At 43.9% G+C, this 21931-nt stretch overlaps 1 long non-coding RNA gene across 16 annotated transcripts in view; it reads right to left on the reverse strand.

Moving 5' to 3' along the window:
• Positions 1 to 21931, reverse strand: part of LOC307181408 — a 1608936-nt gene that overhangs the window by 1312863 nt on the left and 274142 nt on the right. For all 16 annotated transcript variants that reach the window (XR_013826691.1, XR_013826692.1, XR_013826693.1 and 13 more), the window contains exons 2-3: positions 8888 to 8973; positions 988 to 1069 (exon numbers count right to left, since the gene is read on the reverse strand). This is a non-coding gene — a long non-coding RNA (uncharacterized lncRNA). The remainder of the gene's footprint in view (positions 1 to 987; positions 1070 to 8887; positions 8974 to 21931) is intronic.

A 21931-nucleotide genomic window follows, 5' to 3' on the forward strand; every position in this document is an offset into this window, starting at 1 on the left:
GATCAACCATGTGATCGGGAGACGTGTTCAAATATGTCTCAGTTTTCGTACCCTGGTACTCGGGTGCAACATTCCAGATGCTTTACTAACACTCTCCCGACTTGGAGAGTCAGTCCCTTTAACCTCCTGTTTGGCCCAGTTTCCAATTACTGCGGAAGATGAACAGGAATAGCGAGAACCAATGAGAGACTAGCTGGAGGTGTCTGGACGGGCAAATTTAACTCTCATTTCCCACCAGGAAGAGGAATTAACCAAAGGCTCAGCGTGCCGTGCCGGAACCAGATTAAGGCCTGAAGCCATCCTGCGGTGTTGCGGCCAGCTCACAAGAAAGCGAGTTGAAGAAAGGAGCTCAGGGGCACTGTAATTCACAAACCTTCAGAGTTATAAATGACAGCTATCGTCCAAAAATAGACTGAAGTAAGGCTGCCAAGAGGACTTGAAAGCGGGGCAGAATTGCAGGAAACCGATTTCAGGAGGTAGACTGGAATTGCATTGAAAGCATAGGAAAAGAGGCAGAACGTCCACAATGATGCACTTGGCCAAAAAGGGCGTATGCGTTTTTTCCTGAATATATTCAGGAAAAAACGCATACGCCCTTTTTGGCCAACCAAGCAAGCTTGCAAAGGAAATCTGCACTACAATGAAGTCTCACTTCTCCCCGGTCAAAAGGGCCATCTGAAAAAAGTGTAAAATCCAGAAAGGCAGGACAGGCCATGGAGAACTGGGAGCCTTGTTATGCTGATGGGCGGGATGTAAATTGCCAACAACCACTTGGGAGAAGTGTATGGTGTTTCCTGAAACATCTAAAAAACAAAGCAACAGAACCTAGGGCACTTCTACTTATGGTCCTATAGCTTAGGGAAATTAAAATCAAAAAGACACAGCCACCCCAAAGTTTGGAACGGCTCTGTTTACAAGAACCTCGTTTACAGTACAAGTTCAACATCGCAGAAAGTGAAAAATGGAGAAAGAAGTTGTGGTATTTACTTAAAAAGCAATATCACTCAGCAATGAAATCTGTGTCATCAGGCCCTTAGCAGCACAATGAGTGGATTCAGGTATGATGATTCTAACTGAAATAAATCACACAGAAAAAGAAACATCATAAGATATCAGTAATACACGGAATGTAAACTTGGCTACACAGGAACTGAATTACAGAACAGAACAGGGTCTCAAATTTAGAAAACCAACTTATGCTTGCTTAAGGGTAAAGGTGAGCTGGGGTGCTGCATAAAACCAGAGATTGAAATGAGCACAGATAAAGTTCCTTAAGTCAAATATGGAATAGACAAGAGCTACTCCTTGCTCAACGAAATGGACTCAACACCGCATATTAAACGCCTAAGAATGTACCTGACTAGTAAGTATCTTAAAACCTATGGATTGCTATGTCTCCGAAAGAGAATCAAGCATGTGTACAGGGGCATAAACGCAGCAGTGATAGGATTGGAGAGGTTCGGTGAGCAAATGAAGACCCTTTGAAGTCATATTGCATGGTACCCATTCCACGGGTTTCAACTACCCAGGTTTAAGGTATTCTTCCTTCAGCTAAAACATGCATGTGGAACCAAGAGTATGATCATCCGTGTGAACGGGAGACGTGTTCAAATATGTCTCAGTTTTCCTCCCCTGGTACTTGGGTGCAACATTCCAGACGCTTTACTAACACTCTCCCGACTTGGAGAGTCAGCGCCTTTAACCTCCTGTTTGGCCCAGTTTGCAATTTCTGCGGAAGATGAACAGGAATAGCGAGAACCAATGAGAGACTAGCTGGAGGTGTCTGGACGGGCAAATTTAACTCTCATTTCCCACCAGGAACAGGAAATAACCAGAGGGTCAGCGTGCCATGCCGGAACCAGATAAGGGCCTGAAGCCATCCTGCGGTGTTGCGGCCAGCTCACAAGAAAGCGAGTTGAAGAAAGGAGCTCAGGGGCACTGTAATTCACAAACCTGCAGAGTTATAAATGACAGCTATCGTCCAAAAATATACTGAAGTAAGCCTGCGAAGAGGACTTGAAAGCGGGGCAGAATTGCAGGAAACCGATTTCAGGAGGTAGACTGGAATTGCATTGAAAGCATAGGAAAAGAGGCAGAACGACCACAATGATGCACTTGGCCAAAAAGGGCGTATGCGTTTTTTCCTGAATATATTCAGGAAAAAACGCATACGCCCTTTTTGGCCAACCAAGCAAACTTGCAAAGGAAATCTGCACTACAATGAAGTCTCACTTCCCTCTGGTCAAAAGGGCCATCTGAAAAAAGTGTAAAATCCAGAAAGGCAGGACAGGCCATGGAGAACTGGGAGCCTTGTTATGCTGATGGGCGGGATGTAAATTGCCAACAGACACTCGGGAGAAGTGTATGGTGTTTCCTGAAACATCTAAAAAACAAAGCAACAGAGCCTAGGGCACTGCAACTTATGGTCCTATAGCTTAGGGAAATTAAAATCAAAAAGACACAGCCACCCCAAAGTTTGGAACGGCTCTGTTTACAAGAACCTCGTTTACAGTACAAGTTCAACATCGCAGAAAGTGAAAAATGGATAAAGAAGTTGTGGTATTTACTTACAAAGCAATATCACTCAGCAATGAAATCTGTGTCATCAGGCCCTTAGCAGCACAATGAGTGGATTCAGGTATGATGATTCTAACTGAAATAAGTCACACAGAAAAAGAAACATCATAAGATATCAGTAATACACGGAATGTAAACTTGGCTACACAGGAACTGAATTACAGAACAGAACAGGGTCTCAAATTTAGAAAACCAACTTATGCTTGCTTAAGGGGAAAGGTGAGTTGGGGTGCTGCATAAAAGCAGAGATTGAAATGAGCACAGATAAAGTTCCTTAAGCCAAATATGGAATAGACAAGAGCTACTCCTTGCTCAACGAAATGGACTCAACACCGCATATTAAACGCCTAAGAATGTACCTGACTAGTAAGTATCTTAAAACCTATGGATTGCTATGTCTCCGAAAGAGAATCAAGCATGTGTACAGGGGCATAGACGCAGCAGTGATAGGATTGGAGAGGTTTGGTGAGCAAATGAAGACCCTTTGAAGTCATATTGCATGGTACCCATTACACGGGTCTTAACTCACCAGGTTTAAGGTATTCTTCCTTCAGCTAAAACATGCATGTGGAACCCAAGTATGATCAACCATGTGAACGGGAGACGTGTTCAAATATGTCTCAGTTTTCCTCCCCTGGTACTCGGGTGCAACATTCCAGACACTTTACTAACACTCTCCCCACTTGGAGAGTCAACGCCTTTAACCTCCTGTTTGGCCCAGTTTGCAATTTCTGCGGAAGATGAACAGGAATAGCGAGAACCAATGAGAGACTAGCTGGAGGTGTCTGGACAGGCAAATTTAACTCTCATTTCCCACCAGGAAGAGGAAATAACCAAAGGCTCAGCGTGCCGTGCCGGAACCAGATTAGGGCCTGAAGCCATCCTGCGGTGTTGCGGCCAGGTCACAAGAAAGCGAGTTGAAGAAAGGAGCTCAGGGGCACTGTAATTCACAAACCTGCAGAGTTATAAATGACAGCTATCGTCCAAAAATAGACTGAAGTAAGGCTGCCAAAAGGACTTGAAAGCGGGGCAGAATTGCAGGAAACCGATTTCAGGAGGTAGACTGGAATTGCATTGAAAGCATAGGAAATGAGGCAGAACGTCCACAATGATGCACTTGGCCAAAAAGGGCGTATGCGTTTTTTCCTGAATATATTCAGGAAAAAACGCATACGCCCTTTTTGGCCAACCAAGCAAGCTTGCAAAGGAAATCTGCACTACAATGAAGTCTCACTTCCCCCCGGTCAAAAGGGCCATCTGAAAAAAGTGTAAAATCCAGAAAGGCAGGACAGGCCATGGAGAACTGGGAGCCTTGTTATGCTGATGGGCGGGATGTAAATTGCCAACAGACACTCGGGAGAAGTGTATGGTGTTTCCTGAAACATCTAAAAAACAAAGCAACAGAGCCTAGGGCACTGCAACTTATGGTCCTATAGCTTAGGGAAATTAAAATCAAAAAGACACAGCCACCGCAAAGTTTGGAACGGCTCTGTTTACAAGAACCTCGTTTACAGTACAAGTTCAACATCGCAGAAAGTGAAAAATGGATAAAGAAGTTGTGGTATTCACTTACAAAGCAATATCACTCAGCAATGAAATCTATGTCATCAGGCCCTTAGCAGCACAATGAGTGGATTCAGGTATGATGATTCTAACTGAAATAAGTCACACAGAAAAAGAAACATCATAAGATATCAGTAATACACGGAATGGAAACTTGGCTACACAGGAACTGAATTACAGAACAGAACAGGGTCTCAAATTTAGAAAACCAACTTATGCTTGCTTAAGGGGAAAGGTGAGTTGGGGTGCTGCATAAAACCAGAGATTGAAATGAGCACAGATAAAGTTCCTTAAGTCAAATATGGAATAGACAAGAGCTACTCCTTGCTCAACGAAATGGACTCAACACCGCATATTAAACGCCTAAGAATGTACCTGACTAGTAAGTATCTTAAAACCTATGGATTGCTATGTCTCCGAAAGAGAATCAAGCATGTGTACAGGGGCATAAACGCAGCAGTGATAGGATTGGAGAGGTTCGGTGAGCAAATGAAGACCCTTTGAAGTCATATTGCATGGTACCCATTCCACGGGTTTCAACTACCCAGGTTTAAGGTATTCTTCCTTCAGCTAAAACATGCATGTGGAACCCAGAGTATGATCAACCATGTGATCGGGAGACGTGTTCAAATATGTCTCAGTTTTCGTACCCTGGTACTCGGGTGCAACATTCCAGACGCTTTACTAACACTCTCCCGACTTGGAGAGTCAGTCCCTTTAACCTCCTGTTTGGCCCAGTTTGCAATTTCTACGGAAGATGAACAGGAATAGCGAGAACCAATGAGAGGCTAGCTGGAGGTGTCTGGACGGGCAAATTTAACTCTCATTTCCCACCAGGAACAGGAAATAACCAAAGGCTCAGCGTGCCGTGCCGGAACCAGATAAGGGCCTGAAGCCATCCTGCGGTGTTGCGGCCAGCTCACAAGAAAGCGAGTTGAAGAAAGGAGCTCAGGGGCACTGTAATTCACAAACCTGCAGAGTTATAAATGACAGCTATCGTCCAAAAATATACTGAAGTAAGGCTGCCAAGAGGACTTGAAAGCGGGGCAGAATTGCAGGAAACCGATTTCAGGAGGTAGACTGGAATTGCACTGAAAGCATAGGAAAAGAGGCAGAACGTCCACAATGATGCACTTGGCCAAAAAGGGCGTATGCGTTTTTTCCTGAATATATTCAGGAAAAAACGCATACGCACTTTTTGGAAAACCAAGCAAACTTACAAAGGAAATCTGCACTACAATGAAGTCTCACTTCCCTCTGGTCAAAAGGGCCATCTGAAAAAAGTGTAAAATCCAGAAAGGCAGGACAGGCCATGGAGAACTGGGAGCCTTGTTATGCTGATGGGCGGGATGTAAATTGCCAACAGACACTCGGGAGAAGTGTATGGTGTTTCCTGAAACATCTAAAAAACAAAGCAACAGAGCCTAGGGCACTGCAACTTATGGTCCTATAGCTTAGGGAAATTAAAATCAAAAAGACACAGCCACCCCAAAGTTTGGAACGGCTCTGTTTACAAGAACCTCGTTTACAGTACAAGTTCAACATCGCAGAAAGTGAAAAATGGATAAAGAAGTTGTGGTATTTACTTACAAAGCAATATCACTCAGCAATGAAATCTGTGTCATCAGGCCCTTAGCAGCACAATGAGTGGATTCAGGTATGATGATTCTAACTGAAATAAGTCACACAGAAAAAGAAACATCATAAGATATCAGTAATACACGGAATGTAAACTTGGCTACACAGGAACTGAATTACAGAACAGAACAGGGTCTCAAATTTAGAAAACCAACTTATGCTTGCTTAAGGGTAAAGGTGAGTTGGGATGCTGCATAAAACCAGAGATTGAAATGAGCACAGATAAAGTTCCTTAAGCCAAATACGGAAGAGACAAGAGATACTCCTTGCTCAACGAAATGGACTCAACACCCCATATTAAACGCCTAAGAATGTACCTGACTAGTAAGTATCTTAAAACCTATGGATTGCTATGTCTCCGAAAGAGAATCAAGCATGTGTACAGGGGCATAAACGCAGCAGTGATAGGATTGGAGAGGTTCGGTGAGCAAATGAAGACCCTTTGAAGTCATATTGCATGGTACCCATTCCACGGGTTTCAACTACCCAGGTTTAAGGTATTCTTCCTTCAGCTAAAACATGCATGTGGAACCAAGAGTATGATCATCCGTGTGAACGGGAGACGTGTTCAAATATGTCTCAGTTTTCGTACCCTGGTACTCGGGTGCAACATTCCAGACGCTTTACTAACACTCTCCCGACTTGGAGAGTCAGCGCCTTTAACCTCCTGTTTGGCCCAGTTTGCAATTTCTGCGGAAGATGAACAGGAATAGCGAGAACCAATGAGAGACTAGCTGGAGGTGTCTGGACGGGCAAATTTAACTCTCATTTCCCACCAGGAACAGGAAATAACCAAAGGCTCAGCGTGCCGTGCCGGAACCAGATAAGGGCCTGAAGCCATCCTGCGGTGTTGCGGCCAGCTCACAAGAAAGCGAGTTGAAGAAAGGAGCTCAGGGGCACTGTAATTCACAAACCTGCAGAGTTATAAATGACAGCTATCGTCCAAAAATAGACTGAAGTAAGGCTGCCAAGAGGACTTGAAAACGGGGCAGCATTGCAGGAAACCGATTTCAGGAGGTAGACTGGAATTGCATTGAAAGCATAGGAAAAGAGGCAGAACGTCCACAATGATGCACTTGGCCAAAAAGGGCATATGCGTTTTTTCCTGAATATATTCAGGAAAAAAACGCATACGCCCTTTTTGGCCAACCAAGCAAGCTTGCAAAGGAAATCTGCACTACAATGAAGTCTCACTTCCCCCCGGTCAAAAGGGCCATCTGAAAAAAGTGTAAAATCCAGAAAGGCAGGACAGGCCATGGAGAACTGGGAGCCTTGTTATGCTGATTTGCGGGATGTAAATTGCCAACAACCACTCGGGAGAAGTGTATGGTGTTTCCTGAAACATCTAAAAAACAAAGCAACAGAGCCTAGGGCACTTCCACTTATGGTCCTATAGCTTAGGGAATTTAAAATCAAAAAGACACAGCCACCCCAAGGTTTGGAACGGCTCTGTTTACAAGAACCTCGTTTACGGTACAAGTTCAACATCGCAGAAAGTGAAAAATGGAGAAAGAAGTTGTGGTATTTACTTACAAAGCAATATCACTCAGCAATGAAATCTGTGTCATCAGGCCCTTAGCAGCACAATGAGTGGATTCAGGTATGATGATTCTAACTGAAATAAGTCACACAGAAAAAGAAACATCATAAGATATCAGTAATACACGGAATGTAAACTTGGCTACACAGGAACTGAATTACAGAACAGAACAGGGTCTCAAATTTAGAAAACCAACTTATTCTTGCTTAAGGGGAAAGGTGAGTTGGGGTGCTGCATAAAACCAGAGATTGAAATGAGCACAGATAAAGTTCCTTAAGCCAAATATGGAATAGACAAGAGCTACTCCTTGCTCAACGAAATGGACTCAACACCGCATATTAAACACCTAAGAATGTACCTGACTAGTAAGTATCTTAAAACCTATGGATTGCTATGTCTCCGAAAGAGAATCAAGCATGTGTACAGGGGCGTAAACGCAGCAGTGATAAGATTGGAAAGGTTCGGTGAGCAAATGAAGACCCTTTGAAGTCATATTGCATGGTACCCATTCCACGGGTTTCAACTACCCAGGTTTTAGGTATTCTTCCTTCAGCTAAAACATGCATGTGGAACCCAGAGTATGATCAACCATGTGATCGGGAGACGTGTTCAAATATGTCTCAGTTTTCGTACCCTGGTACTCGGGTGCAACATTCCAGATGCTTTACTAACACTCTCCCGACTTGGAGAGTCAGTCCCTTTAACCTCCTGTTTGGCCCAGTTTCCAATTACTGCGGAAGATGAACAGGAATAGCGAGAACCAATGAGAGACTAGCTGGAGGTGTCTGGACGGGCAAATTTAACTCTCATTTCCCACCAGGAAGAGGAATTAACCAAAGGCTCAGCGTGCCGTGCCGGAACCAGATTAAGGCCTGAAGCCATCCTGCGGTGTTGCGGCCAGCTCACAAGAAAGCGAGTTGAAGAAAGGAGCTCAGGGGCACTGTAATTCACAAACCTTCAGAGTTATAAATGACAGCTATCGTCCAAAAATAGACTGAAGTAAGGCTGCCAAGAGGACTTGAAAGCGGGGCAGAATTGCAGGAAACCGATTTCAGGAGGTAGACTGGAATTGCATTGAAAGCATAGGAAAAGAGGCAGAACGTCCACAATGATGCACTTGGCCAAAAAGGGCGTATGCGTTTTTTCCTGAATATATTCAGGAAAAAACGCATACGCCCTTTTTGGCCAACCAAGCAAGCTTGCAAAGGAAATCTGCACTACAATGAAGTCTCACTTCTCCCCGGTCAAAAGGGCCATCTGAAAAAAGTGTAAAATCCAGAAAGGCAGGACAGGCCATGGAGAACTGGGAGCCTTGTTATGCTGATGGGCGGGATGTAAATTGCCAACAACCACTTGGGAGAAGTGTATGGTGTTTCCTGAAACATCTAAAAAACAAAGCAACAGAACCTAGGGCACTTCTACTTATGGTCCTATAGCTTAGGGAAATTAAAATCAAAAAGACACAGCCACCCCAAAGTTTGGAACGGCTCTGTTTACAAGAACCTCGTTTACAGTACAAGTTCAACATCGCAGAAAGTGAAAAATGGAGAAAGAAGTTGTGGTATTTACTTAAAAAGCAATATCACTCAGCAATGAAATCTGTGTCATCAGGCCCTTAGCAGCACAATGAGTGGATTCAGGTATGATGATTCTAACTGAAATAAATCACACAGAAAAAGAAACATCATAAGATATCAGTAATACACGGAATGTAAACTTGGCTACACAGGAACTGAATTACAGAACAGAACAGGGTCTCAAATTTAGAAAACCAACTTATGCTTGCTTAAGGGTAAAGGTGAGCTGGGGTGCTGCATAAAACCAGAGATTGAAATGAGCACAGATAAAGTTCCTTAAGTCAAATATGGAATAGACAAGAGCTACTCCTTGCTCAACGAAATGGACTCAACACCGCATATTAAACGCCTAAGAATGTACCTGACTAGTAAGTATCTTAAAACCTATGGATTGCTATGTCTCCGAAAGAGAATCAAGCATGTGTACAGGGGCATAAACGCAGCAGTGATAGGATTGGAGAGGTTCGGTGAGCAAATGAAGACCCTTTGAAGTCATATTGCATGGTACCCATTCCACGGGTTTCAACTACCCAGGTTTAAGGTATTCTTCCTTCAGCTAAAACATGCATGTGGAACCAAGAGTATGATCATCCGTGTGAACGGGAGACGTGTTCAAATATGTCTCAGTTTTCCTCCCCTGGTACTCGGGTGCAACATTCCAGACGCTTTACTAACACTCTCCCGACTTGGAGAGTCAGCGCCTTTAACCTCCTGTTTGGCCCAGTTTGCAATTTCTGCGGAAGATGAACAGGAATAGCGAGAACCAATGAGAGACTAGCTGGAGGTGTCTGGACGGGCAAATTTAACTCTCATTTCCCACCAGGAACAGGAAATAACCAGAGGGTCAGCGTGCCATGCCGGAACCAGATAAGGGCCTGAAGCCATCCTGCGGTGTTGCGGCCAGCTCACAAGAAAGCGAGTTGAAGAAAGGAGCTCAGGGGCACTGTAATTCACAAACCTGCAGAGTTATAAATGACAGCTATCGTCCAAAAATATACTGAAGTAAGCCTGCGAAGAGGACTTGAAAGCGGGGCAGAATTGCAGGAAACCGATTTCAGGAGGTAGACTGGAATTGCATTGAAAGCATAGGAAAAGAGGCAGAACGACCACAATGATGCACTTGGCCAAAAAGGGCGTATGCGTTTTTTCCTGAATATATTCAGGAAAAAACGCATACGCCCTTTTTGGCCAACCAAGCAAACTTGCAAAGGAAATCTGCACTACAATGAAGTCTCACTTCCCTCTGGTCAAAAGGGCCATCTGAAAAAAGTGTAAAATCCAGAAAGGCAGGACAGGCCATGGAGAACTGGGAGCCTTGTTATGCTGATGGGCGGGATGTAAATTGCCAACAGACACTCGGGAGAAGTGTATGGTGTTTCCTGAAACATCTAAAAAACAAAGCAACAGAGCCTAGGGCACTGCAACTTATGGTCCTATAGCTTAGGGAAATTAAAATCAAAAAGACACAGCCACCCCAAAGTTTGGAACGGCTCTGTTTACAAGAACCTCGTTTACAGTACAAGTTCAACATCGCAGAAAGTGAAAAATGGATAAAGAAGTTGTGGTATTTACTTACAAAGCAATATCACTCAGCAATGAAATCTGTGTCATCAGGCCCTTAGCAGCACAATGAGTGGATTCAGGTATGATGATTCTAACTGAAATAAGTCACACAGAAAAAGAAACATCATAAGATATCAGTAATACACGGAATGTAAACTTGGCTACACAGGAACTGAATTACAGAACAGAACAGGGTCTCAAATTTAGAAAACCAACTTATGCTTGCTTAAGGGGAAAGGTGAGTTGGGGTGCTGCATAAAAGCAGAGATTGAAATGAGCACAGATAAAGTTCCTTAAGCCAAATATGGAATAGACAAGAGCTACTCCTTGCTCAACGAAATGGACTCAACACCGCATATTAAACGCCTAAGAATGTACCTGACTAGTAAGTATCTTAAAACCTATGGATTGCTATGTCTCCGAAAGAGAATCAAGCATGTGTACAGGGGCATAGACGCAGCAGTGATAGGATTGGAGAGGTTTGGTGAGCAAATGAAGACCCTTTGAAGTCATATTGCATGGTACCCATTACACGGGTCTTAACTCACCAGGTTTAAGGTATTCTTCCTTCAGCTAAAACATGCATGTGGAACCCAAGTATGATCAACCATGTGAACGGGAGACGTGTTCAAATATGTCTCAGTTTTCCTCCCCTGGTACTCGGGTGCAACATTCCAGACACTTTACTAACACTCTCCCCACTTGGAGAGTCAACGCCTTTAACCTCCTGTTTGGCCCAGTTTGCAATTTCTGCGGAAGATGAACAGGAATAGCGAGAACCAATGAGAGACTAGCTGGAGGTGTCTGGACGGGCAAATTTAACTCTCATTTCCCACCAGGAAGAGGAAATAACCAAAGGCTCAGCGTGCCGTGCCGGAACCAGATTAGGGCCTGAAGCCATCCTGCGGTGTTGCGGCCAGGTCACAAGAAAGCGAGTTGAAGAAAGGAGCTCAGGGGCACTGTAATTCACAAACCTGCAGAGTTATAAATGACAGCTATCGTCCAAAAATAGACTGAAGTAAGGCTGCCAAAAGGACTTGAAAGCGGGGCAGAATTGCAGGAAACCGATTTCAGGAGGTAGACTGGAATTGCATTGAAAGCATAGGAAATGAGGCAGAACGTCCACAATGATGCACTTGGCCAAAAAGGGCGTATGCGTTTTTTCCTGAATATATTCAGGAAAAAACGCATACGCCCTTTTTGGCCAACCAAGCAAGCTTGCAAAGGAAATCTGCACTACAATGAAGTCTCACTTCCCCCCGGTCAAAAGGGCCATCTGAAAAAAGTGTAAAATCCAGAAAGGCAGGACAGGCCATGGAGAACTGGGAGCCTTGTTATGCTGATGGGCGGGATGTAAATTGCCAACAGACATTCGGGAGAAGTGTATGGTGTTTCCTGAAACATCTAAAAAACAAAGCAACAGAACCTAGGGCACTTCCACTTATGGTCCTATAGCTTAGGGAAATTAAAATCAAAAAGACACAGCCACCGCAAAGTTTGGAACGGCTCTGTTTACAAGAACCTCGTTTACAATACAAGTTCAACATCGCAGAAAGTGAAAAATGGATAAAGAAGTTGTGGTATTTACTTACAAAGCAATATCACTCAGCAATGAAATCTGTGTCATCAGGCCCTTAGCAGCACAATGAGTGGATTCAGGTATGATGATTCTAACTGAAATAAGTCACACAGAAAAAGAAACATCATAAGATATCAGTAATACACGGAATGTAAACTTGGCTACACAGGAACTGAATTACAGAACAGAACAGGGTCTCAAATTTAGAAAACCAACTTATGCTTGCTTAAGGGGAAAGGTGAGTTGGGGTGCTGCATAAAACCAGAGATTGAAATGAGCACAGATAAAGTTCCTTAAGCCAAATATGGAATAGACAAGAGCTACTCCTTGCTCAACGAAATGGACTCAACACCGCATATTAAACGCCTAAGAATGTACCTGACTAGTAAGTATCTTAAAACCTATGGATTGCTATGTGTCCGAAAGAGAATCAAGCATGTGCACAGGGGCATAAACGCAGCAGTGATAGGATTGGAGAGGTTTGGTGAGCAAATGAAGACCCTTTGAAATCATATTGCATGGTACCCATTGCACGGGTCTTAACTCTCCAGGTTTAAGGTATTCTTCCTTCAGCTAAAACATGCATGTGGAACCCAAGTATGATCAACCATGTGAACGGGAGACGTGTTCAAATATGTCTCAGTTTTCCTCCCCTGGTACTCGGGTGCAACATTCCAGACACTTTACTAACACTCTCCCCACGTGGAGAGTCAGCGCCTTTAACCTCCTGTTTGGCCCAGTTTGCAATTTCTGCGGAAGATGAACAGGAATAGCGAGAACCAATGAGAGACTAGCTGGAGGTGTCTGGACGGGCAAATTTAACTCTCATTTCCCACCAGGAAGAGGAAATAACCAAAGGCTCAGCGTGCCGTGCCGGAACCAGATTAGGGCCTGAAGCCATCCTGCGGTGTTGCGGCCAGGTCACAAGAAAGCGAGTTGAAGAAAGGAGCTCAGGGGCACTGTAATTCACAAACCTGCAGAGTTATAAATGACAGCTATCGTCCAAAAATATACTGAAGTAAGGCTGCCAAAAGGACTTGAAAGCGGGGCAGAATTGCAGGAAACCGATTTCAGGAGGTAGACTGGAATTGCATTGAAAGCATAGGAAAAGAGGCAGAACGTCCACAATGATGCACTTGGCCAAAAAGGGCGTATGCGTTTTTTCCTGAATATATTCAGGAAAAAACGCATACGCCCTTTTTGGCCAACCAAGCAAGCTTGCAAAGGAAATCTGCACTACAATGAAGTCTCACTTCCCCCCGGTCAAAAGGGCCATCTGAAAAAAGTGTAAAATCCAGAAAGGCAGGACAGGCCATGGAGAACTGGGAGCCTTGTTATGCTGATGAGCGGGATGTAAATTGCCAACAGACATTCGGGAGAAGTGTATGGTGTTTCCTGAAACATCTAAAAAACAAAGCAACAGAACCTAGGGCACTTCCACTTATGGTCCTATAGCTTAGGGAAATTAAAATCAAAAAGACACAGCCACCCCAAAGTTTGGAACGGCTCTGTTTACAAGAACCTCGTTTACAGTACAAGTTCAACATCGCAGAAAGTGAAAAATGGATAAAGAAGTTGTGGTATTTACTTACAAAGCAATATCACTCAGCAATGAAATCTGTGTCATCAGGCCCTTAGCAGCACAATGAGTGGATTCAGGTATGATGATTCTAACTGAAATAAGTCACACAGAAAAAGAAACATCATAAGATATCAGTAATACACGGAATGTAAACTTGGCTACACAGGAACTGAATTACAGAACAGAACAGGGTCTCAAATTTAGAAAACCAACTTATGCTTGCTTAAGGGGAAAGGTGAGTTGGGGTGCTGCATAAAAGCAGAGATTGAAATGAGCACAGATAAAGTTCCTTAAGCCAAATATGGAATAGACAAGAGCTACTCCTTGCTCAACGAAATGGACTCAACACCGCATATTAAACGCCTAAGAATGTACCTGACTAGTAAGTATCTTAAAACCTATGGATTGCTATGTGTCCGAAAGAGAATCAAGCATGTGTACAGGGGCATAAACGCAGCAGTGATAGGATTGGAGAGGTTTGGTGAGCAAATGAAGACCCTTTGAAGTCATATTACATGGTACCCATTACACGGGTCTTAACTCTCCAGGTTTAAGGTATTCTTCCTTCAGCTAAAACATGCATGTGGAACCCAAGTATGATCAACCATGTGAACGGGAGACGTGTTCAAATATGTCTCAGTTTTCCTCCCCTGGTACTCGGGTGCAACATTCCAGACACTTTACTAACACTCTCCCGTCTTGGAGAGTCAGCGCCTTTAACCTCCTGTTTGGCCCAGTTTGCAATTTCTGCGGAAGATGAACAGGAATAGCGAGAACCAATGAGAGACTAGCTGGAGGTGTCTGGACGGGCAAATTTAACTCTCATTTCCCACCAGGAAGAGGAAATAACCAAAGGCTCAGTGTGCCGTGCCGGAACCAGATTAGGGCCTGAAGCCATCCTGCGGTGTTGCGGCCAGGTCACAAGAAAGCGAGTTGAAGAAAGGAGCTCAGGGGCACTGTAATTCACAAACCTGCAGAGTTATAAATGACAGCTATCGTCCAAAAATATACTGAAGTAAGGCTGCCAAAAGGACTTGAAAGCGGGGCAGAATTGCAGGAAACCGATTTCAGGAGGTAGACTGGAATTGCATTGAAAGCATAGGAAAAGAGGCAGAACGTCCACAATGATGCACTTGGCCAAAAAGGGCGTATGCGTTTTTTCCTGAATATATTCAGGAAAAAACGCATACGCCCTTTTTGGCCAACCAAGCAAGCTTTCAAAGGAAATCTGCACTACAATGAAGTCTCACTTCCCCCCGGTCAAAAGGGCCATCTGAAAAAAGTGTAAAATCCAGAAAGGCAGGACAGGCCATGGACAACTGGGAGCCTTGTTATGCTGATGGGCGGGATGTAAATTGCCAACAGACATTCGGGAGAAGTGTATGGTGTTTCCTGAAACATCTAAAAAACAAAGCAACAGAACCTAGGGCACTTCCACTTATGGTCCTATAGCTTAGGGAAATTAAAATCAAAAAGACACAGCCACCCCAAAGTTTGGAACGGCTCTGTTTACAAGAACCTCGTTTACAGTACAAGTTCAACATCGCAGAAAGTGAAAAATGGATAAAGAAGTTGTGGTATTTACTTACAAAGCAATATCACTCAGCAATGAAATCTGTGTCATCAGGCCCTTAGCAGCACAATGAGTGGATTCAGGTATGATGATTCTAACTGAAATAAGTCACACAGAAAAAGAAACATCATAAGATATCAGTAATACACGGAATGTAAACTTGGCTACACAGGAACTGAATTACAGAACAGAACAGGGTCTCAAATTTAGAAAACCAACTTATGCTTGCTTAAGGGGAAAGGTGAGTTGGGGTGCTGCATAAAACCAGAGATTGAAATGAGCACAGATAAAGTTCCTTAAGCCAAATATGGAATAGACAAGAGCTACTCCTTGCTCAACGAAATGGACTCAACACCGCATATTAAACGCCTAAGAATGTACCTGACTAGTAAGTATCTTAAAACCTATGGATTGCTATGTGTCCGAAAGAGAATCAAGCATGTGTACAGGGGCATAAACGCAGCAGTGATAGGATTGGAGAGGTTCGGTGAGCAAATGAAGACCCTTTGAAGTCATATTGCATGGTACCCATTACACGGGTTTCAACTACCCAGGTTTTAGGTATTCTTCCTTCAGCTAAAACATGCATGTGGAACCCAGAGTATGATCAACCATGTGATCGGGAGACATGTTCAAATATGTCTCAGTTTTCGTACCCTGGTAGTCGGGTGCAACATTCCAGACGCTTTACTAACACTCTCCCCATTTGGAGAGTCAGTCCCTTTAACCTCCTGTTTGGCCCAGTTTGCAATTTCTGCGGAAGATGAACAGGAATAGCGAGAACCAATGAGAAACTAGCTGGAGGTGTCTGGACGGGCAAATTTAACTCTCATTTCCCACCAGGAAGAGGAAATAACCAAACGCTCAGCGTGCCGTGCCAGAACCAGATTAGAGCCTGAAGACATCCTGCGGTGCTGCGGCCAGCTCAAAAGAAAGCGAGTTGAAGAAAGGAGCTCAGGGGCACTGTAATTCACAAACCTGCAGAGTTATAAATGACAGCTATCGTCCAAAAATAGACTGAAGTAAGGCTGCCAAGAGGACTTGAAAGCGGGGCAGAATTGCAGGAAACCGATTTCAGGAGGTAGACTGGAATTGCATTGAAAGCATAGGAAAAGAGGCAGAACGTCCACAATGATGCACTTGGCCAAAAAGGGCGTATGCGTTTTTTCCTGAATATATTCAGGAAAAAACGCATACGCCCTTTTTGGCCAACCAAGCAAACTTGCAAAGGAAATCTGCACTACAATGAAGTCTCACTTCCCCCCGGTCAAAAGGGCCATCTGAAAAAAGTGTAAAATCCAGAAAGGCAGGACAGGCCATGGAGAACTGGGAGCCTTGTTATGCTGATGGGCGGGATGTAAATTGCCAACAACCACTCGGGAGAAGTGTATGGTGTTTCCTGAAACATCTAAAAAACAAAGCAACAGAGCCTAGGGCACTTCCACTTATGGTCCTATAGCTTAGGGAAATTAAAATCAAAAAGACACAGCCACCGCAAAGTTTGGAACGGCTCTGTTTACAAGAACCTCGTTTACAGTACAAGTTCAACATCGCAGAAAGTGAAAAATGGATAAAGAACTTGTGGTACTTACGTACAATGCAGTATCACTCAGCAATGAAATCTATGTCATCAGGCCCGTAGCAGCATAATGAGTGGATTCAGGTACGATGATTCTAACTGAAATAAGTCACACAGAAAAAGAAACATCATAAGATATCACTAATACACGGAATGTAAACTTGGCTATACAGGAACTGAATTACAGAACAGAACAGGGTCTCAAATTTAGAAAACCAACTTATGCTTGCTTAAGGGTAAAGGTGAGTTGGGGTGCTGCATAAAACCAGAGATTGAAACGAGCACAGATAAAGTTCCTTAAGCCAAATATGGAATAGACAAGAGCTACTCCTTGCTCAACGAAATGGACTCAAAACCCCATATTAAATGCCTAAGAATGTACCTGACTAGTAAGTATCTTAAAACCTATGGATTGCTATGCCTCCAAAAGAGAATAAAGCATGTGTACAGGGGCATAAACGCAGCAGTGATAGGATTGGAGAGGTTCGGTGAGCAAATGAAGACCCTTTGAAGTCATATTGCATGGTACCTATTACACGGGGCTCAACTCTCCAGGTTTAAGGTATTCTTCCTTCAGCTAAAACATGCATGTGGAACCCAGAGTATGATCAACCATGTGAACGGGAGACGTGTTCAAATATGTCTCAGTTTTCCTCCCCTGGTACTCGGGTGCAACATTCCAGACGCTTTACTAGCACTCTCCCGACTTGGAGAGTCAGTCCCTTTAACCTCCTGTTTGGCCCAGTTTGCAATTTCTGCGGAAGATGAACAGGAATAGCGAGAACCAATGAGAGGCTAGCTGGAGGTGTCTGGACGGGCAAATTTAACTCTCATTTCCCACCAGGAAGAGGAATTAACCAAAGGCTCAGCATGCCGGGCCGGAACCAGATTAGGGCCTGAAGCCATCCTGCGGTGTTGCGGCCAGCTCACAAGAAAGCGAGTTGAAGAAAGGAGCTCAGGGGCACTGCAATTGACAAACCAGCAGAGTTATAAATGACAGGTATCGTCCAAAAATAGACTGAAGTAAGGCTGCCAAGAGGACTTGAAAGTGGGGCAGAATTGCAGGAAACCGATTTCAGGAGGTAGACTGGAATTGCATTGAAAGCATAGGAAAAGAGGCAGAACGTCCACAATGATGCACCTGGCCAAAAAGTGCGTATGCGTTTTTTCCTGAATATATTCAGGAAAAAACGCATACGCCCTTTTTGGCCAACCAAGCAAGCTTGCAAAGGAAATCTGCACTACAATGAAGTCTCACTTCCCCCCGGTCAAAAGGGCCATCTGAAAAAAGTGTAAAATCCAGAAAGGCAACAGGCCATGGAGAACTGGGAGCCTTGTTATGCTGATGGGTGGGATGTAAATTGCCAACAGCCACTCCGGAGAAGCGTATGGTGTTTCCTGAAACATCTAAAAAGCAAAGCAACAGAGCCTAGTGCACTTCCACTTATGGTCCTATAGCTTAGGGAAATTAAAATCAAAAAGACACAGCCACCCCAAAGTTTGGGACGCCTCTGTTTACAAGAACCTCGTTTACCGTACAAGTTCAATATCACAGAAAGTGAAAAATGGATAAAGAATTTGTGGTACTCATGTACAAAGCAATATCACTCAGCAATGAAATCTATGTCACCAGGCCCGTAGCAGCATAATGAGTGGATTCGGGTATGGTGATTCTAACTGAAATAAGTCTAACAGAAAAAGAAACATCAAAAAATATCACTAATACATGGAATTTAAACTTGGCTACAGAGGAACTGAATTACAAAACAGAACAGGGTCTCAAATTTAGAAAACCAACTTATGCTTGCTTAAGTGGAAAGGTGAGTTGGGGTGCTGCATAAAACCAGAGACTGAAATGAGCAAAGATAAAGTTCCTTAAGCCAAATATGGAATAGACAAGAGCTACTCCTTGCTCAACGAAATGGACTCCACACCCCATATTAAACGCCTAAGAATATACCTGACTAGTAAGTATCTTAAAACCTATGGATTGCTATGTCTCCAAAAGAGAATCAAGCGTGTGTAAAAGGGTCATAAACGCAGCAGTGATAGGATTGGAGAGATTCGGTGAGCAAATGAAGACCCTTTGAAGTCATATTGCATGGTACCCATTCCACGGGTCTCAACTCTCCAGGTTTAAGGTATTCTTCCTTCAGCTAAAACATGCATGTGGAACCCAGAGTATGATCAACCGTGTGATCGGGAGACGTGTTCAAATATGTCTCAGTTTTCATACCCTGGTACTCGGGTGCAACATTCCAGACGCTTTACTAACACTCTCCCGACTTGGACAGTCAGTGCCTTTAACCTCCTGTTTGGCCCAGTTTGCAATTTCTGCGGAAGATGAACAGGAAAAGGGAAAACCAATGAGAGACTAGCTGGAGGTGTCTGGACGGGCAAATTTAACTCTCATTTCCCACTAGGAAGAGGAATTAACCAAAGGCTCAGCGTGCCGTGGCGGAAACAGATTAGGGCCTGAAGCCATCCTGCAGTGTTGCGGCCAGCTCACAAGAAAGTGAGTTGAAGAAAGGAGCTCAGGGGCTCTGTAATTCACAAACCTGCAGAGTTATAAATGACAGGTATCGTCCAAAAATATACTGAAGTAAGGCTGCCAAGAGGACTTGAAAGCGGGGCAGAATTGCAGGATACCGATTTCAGGAGGTAGACTGGAATTGCATTGAAAGCGTAGGAAAAGAGGCAGTACGTCCACAATGATGCACTTTGCCAAAAGGGCATATGCGTTTTTTCCTGAATATATTCAGGAAAAAACGCATACGCCCTTTTTGGCCAACCAAGCAAGCTTGCAAAGGAAATCTGCACTACAATGAAGTCTCACTTCCCCCCGGTCAAAAGGGCCATCAGAATAAAGTGTAAAATCCAGAAAGGCAGGACAGGCCATGGAGAACTGGGAGCCTTGTTATGCTGATGGGCGGGATGTAAATTGCCAACAGACACTCGGGAGAAGTGTATGGTGTTTCCTGAAACATCTAAAAAACAAAGCAACAGAGCCTAGGGCACTTCCACTTATGGTCCTATAGCTTAGGGAAATTAATATCAAAAAGACACAGCAACCCCAAAATTTGGGACGGCTCTTTTTACAGGAATCTCTTCTACGGCACAAGTTAAATATCCCAGAGAGCAAATAATGGATAAAGAAGTTGCGGTACTTCTGTACAACAGAATACCACTCAGCAATGAAATCTATGTCACCAGGCCCGTACCAGCATAATGAGTGGATTGTGGCACGATGATTCTAAGTGAAATAAGTCACACAGAAAAAGAAACATCATAAGGTATCACTAATACACGGAATGTGAACTTGGCTACACATGAACTGAATTACAAAACAGAACAGGGTCTCAAGTTTAGAAAACCAATTTATGCCTGCTTAAGGGGGAAGGTGAGTTGGGGTGCTGCATAAAAGCAGAGTTTGAAATTAACACAGATACCGTTCCATAAGCCAAATATGTAATAGACAAGAGCTACCCCTTGCTCAACGAAATGGATTCAACAATGAGGTATCACCTCACACCTGGTAGAATAGGCATCATTGAAAATCTACAAACAAAAAGTGCTGGAAAGGGTGTGGAGAAAAGGAACCCTCTTCCACTATTGTTGGGAATATAAATTGATACAGTCATTATGGAGAACAATATGGAATTTCTTAAGAAACTAACAATAGAACTACCATATGATACAGCAATCCCAGTACTGGACATATACCCAGACAAAACCATAAATCAAAAAGAGTCATTCACCGCAATGTTCATTGCATCACTATTTACAATATCGAGGTAATGGAAGCAACCTAAATGCCCACAGACAGACGAATGCATAAAGCTGTGGTACATATATAAAATGGAATATTACTAAGCCATGAAAAGGAATGAAATTGGGTCATTTGTAGAGACGTCGATGGATCTAGAGACTGTCATACAGAGTGAAGTAAGTCAGAAAGAGAAAAACAAATCTTGTATATTCATGCATATATGTGGAACCTAGAAAAACTGTACAGATTAACCATTTTGCAAGGCATAAACAGAGCAACAGATGTAGACAACAAACGTATGGACAACAAGGGGGGAAAGCTGTTGGGGGGGTGGTGGTGGGAGGAGTTGAGAGACTGGGATTGGCATGTATACATTTATATGTATAAAATAGATAACCAATAAGAACCTGCTGTATAAAAATATAAAATAAAATTCAAAATTAAAAAGAAGTAAAATTTAAAAAATAAAACAGAAAAAACAATTATTCCCTGCACATACATGTATTTATATGAATAAATTATTTCCATGCTTATATCTGTAAATACAAAAAAGAGGAATAAAATCTACCTTGAACCAAAAACGAAAAAGAGAAAAAAAACACAGAACCCACCAGTTCCACAGAGGAAAACCGTATCAGGGCACTTGCTCCAGTTGTAAACAATTCTGAAGTTGGTCAGTGGTGGGGAATCGTCTCCCATTCAGCCAGCAGCCCCCACGCAACAAGCGTCCTCATTGCAAAGCTGGGGCACCGTGCCGAGGCATCTGTGAGTAAACGTGAGCTGAGCCCCAGGCCAGTTGCTGCTGAACTATTCCCACCCGTCCCAGGTAAAACACCTGAATATATACAAGGACTTGAAAGCCTAGAGGAAGGGCCATAGAGCCACACGAGTGACAGCATGCCGGCCGACTTGGTGCCTGCAGGCCAGCCAGGATGGTCCTGGCCCTGGGTGCTCTTCTGGAAGATTTCCATTTCCCTGCCTGAGATACCCGTCCTGTCCCTGCCCCCACTGCTTTTTTCCTTCCTCACCTCTGCCCAGGGAGAAATTCCAGCAGCAGGTATGGGTGACACATCCTCTTCTTTAGCAGGTGGCAGCCTGGCAACTGCTGCAGAAAGTCCAGCAGAGCCCCACCCACACTGGGCCACCCACAAAGCCGTGGCCTCTCACTCCCTCCCACCAGCCCAGCCCCGAGACTGCTGACAGGGCAGAGAAAATGGCGTCAGGCACGGCTGCAGGGGCTCTTGCTGCCTGGAGTGGTATTTATATTGATCTCAACCCAGGCACACCTGGGGAGGGCTGGCCGGCACGGTGAGGCTGCCCAGGTCAGCCAATCATCACCCCTCAGGGGCTCACAGTTGCAGAAAATGGAACTTGCTGAACCGGCCAGGTCC

Source organism: Stenella coeruleoalba (genome assembly GCF_951394435.1).
Source record: "Stenella coeruleoalba genome assembly, contig: scaffold_69, whole genome shotgun sequence".
Lineage (NCBI taxonomy): Eukaryota > Metazoa > Chordata > Mammalia > Artiodactyla > Delphinidae > Stenella > Stenella coeruleoalba.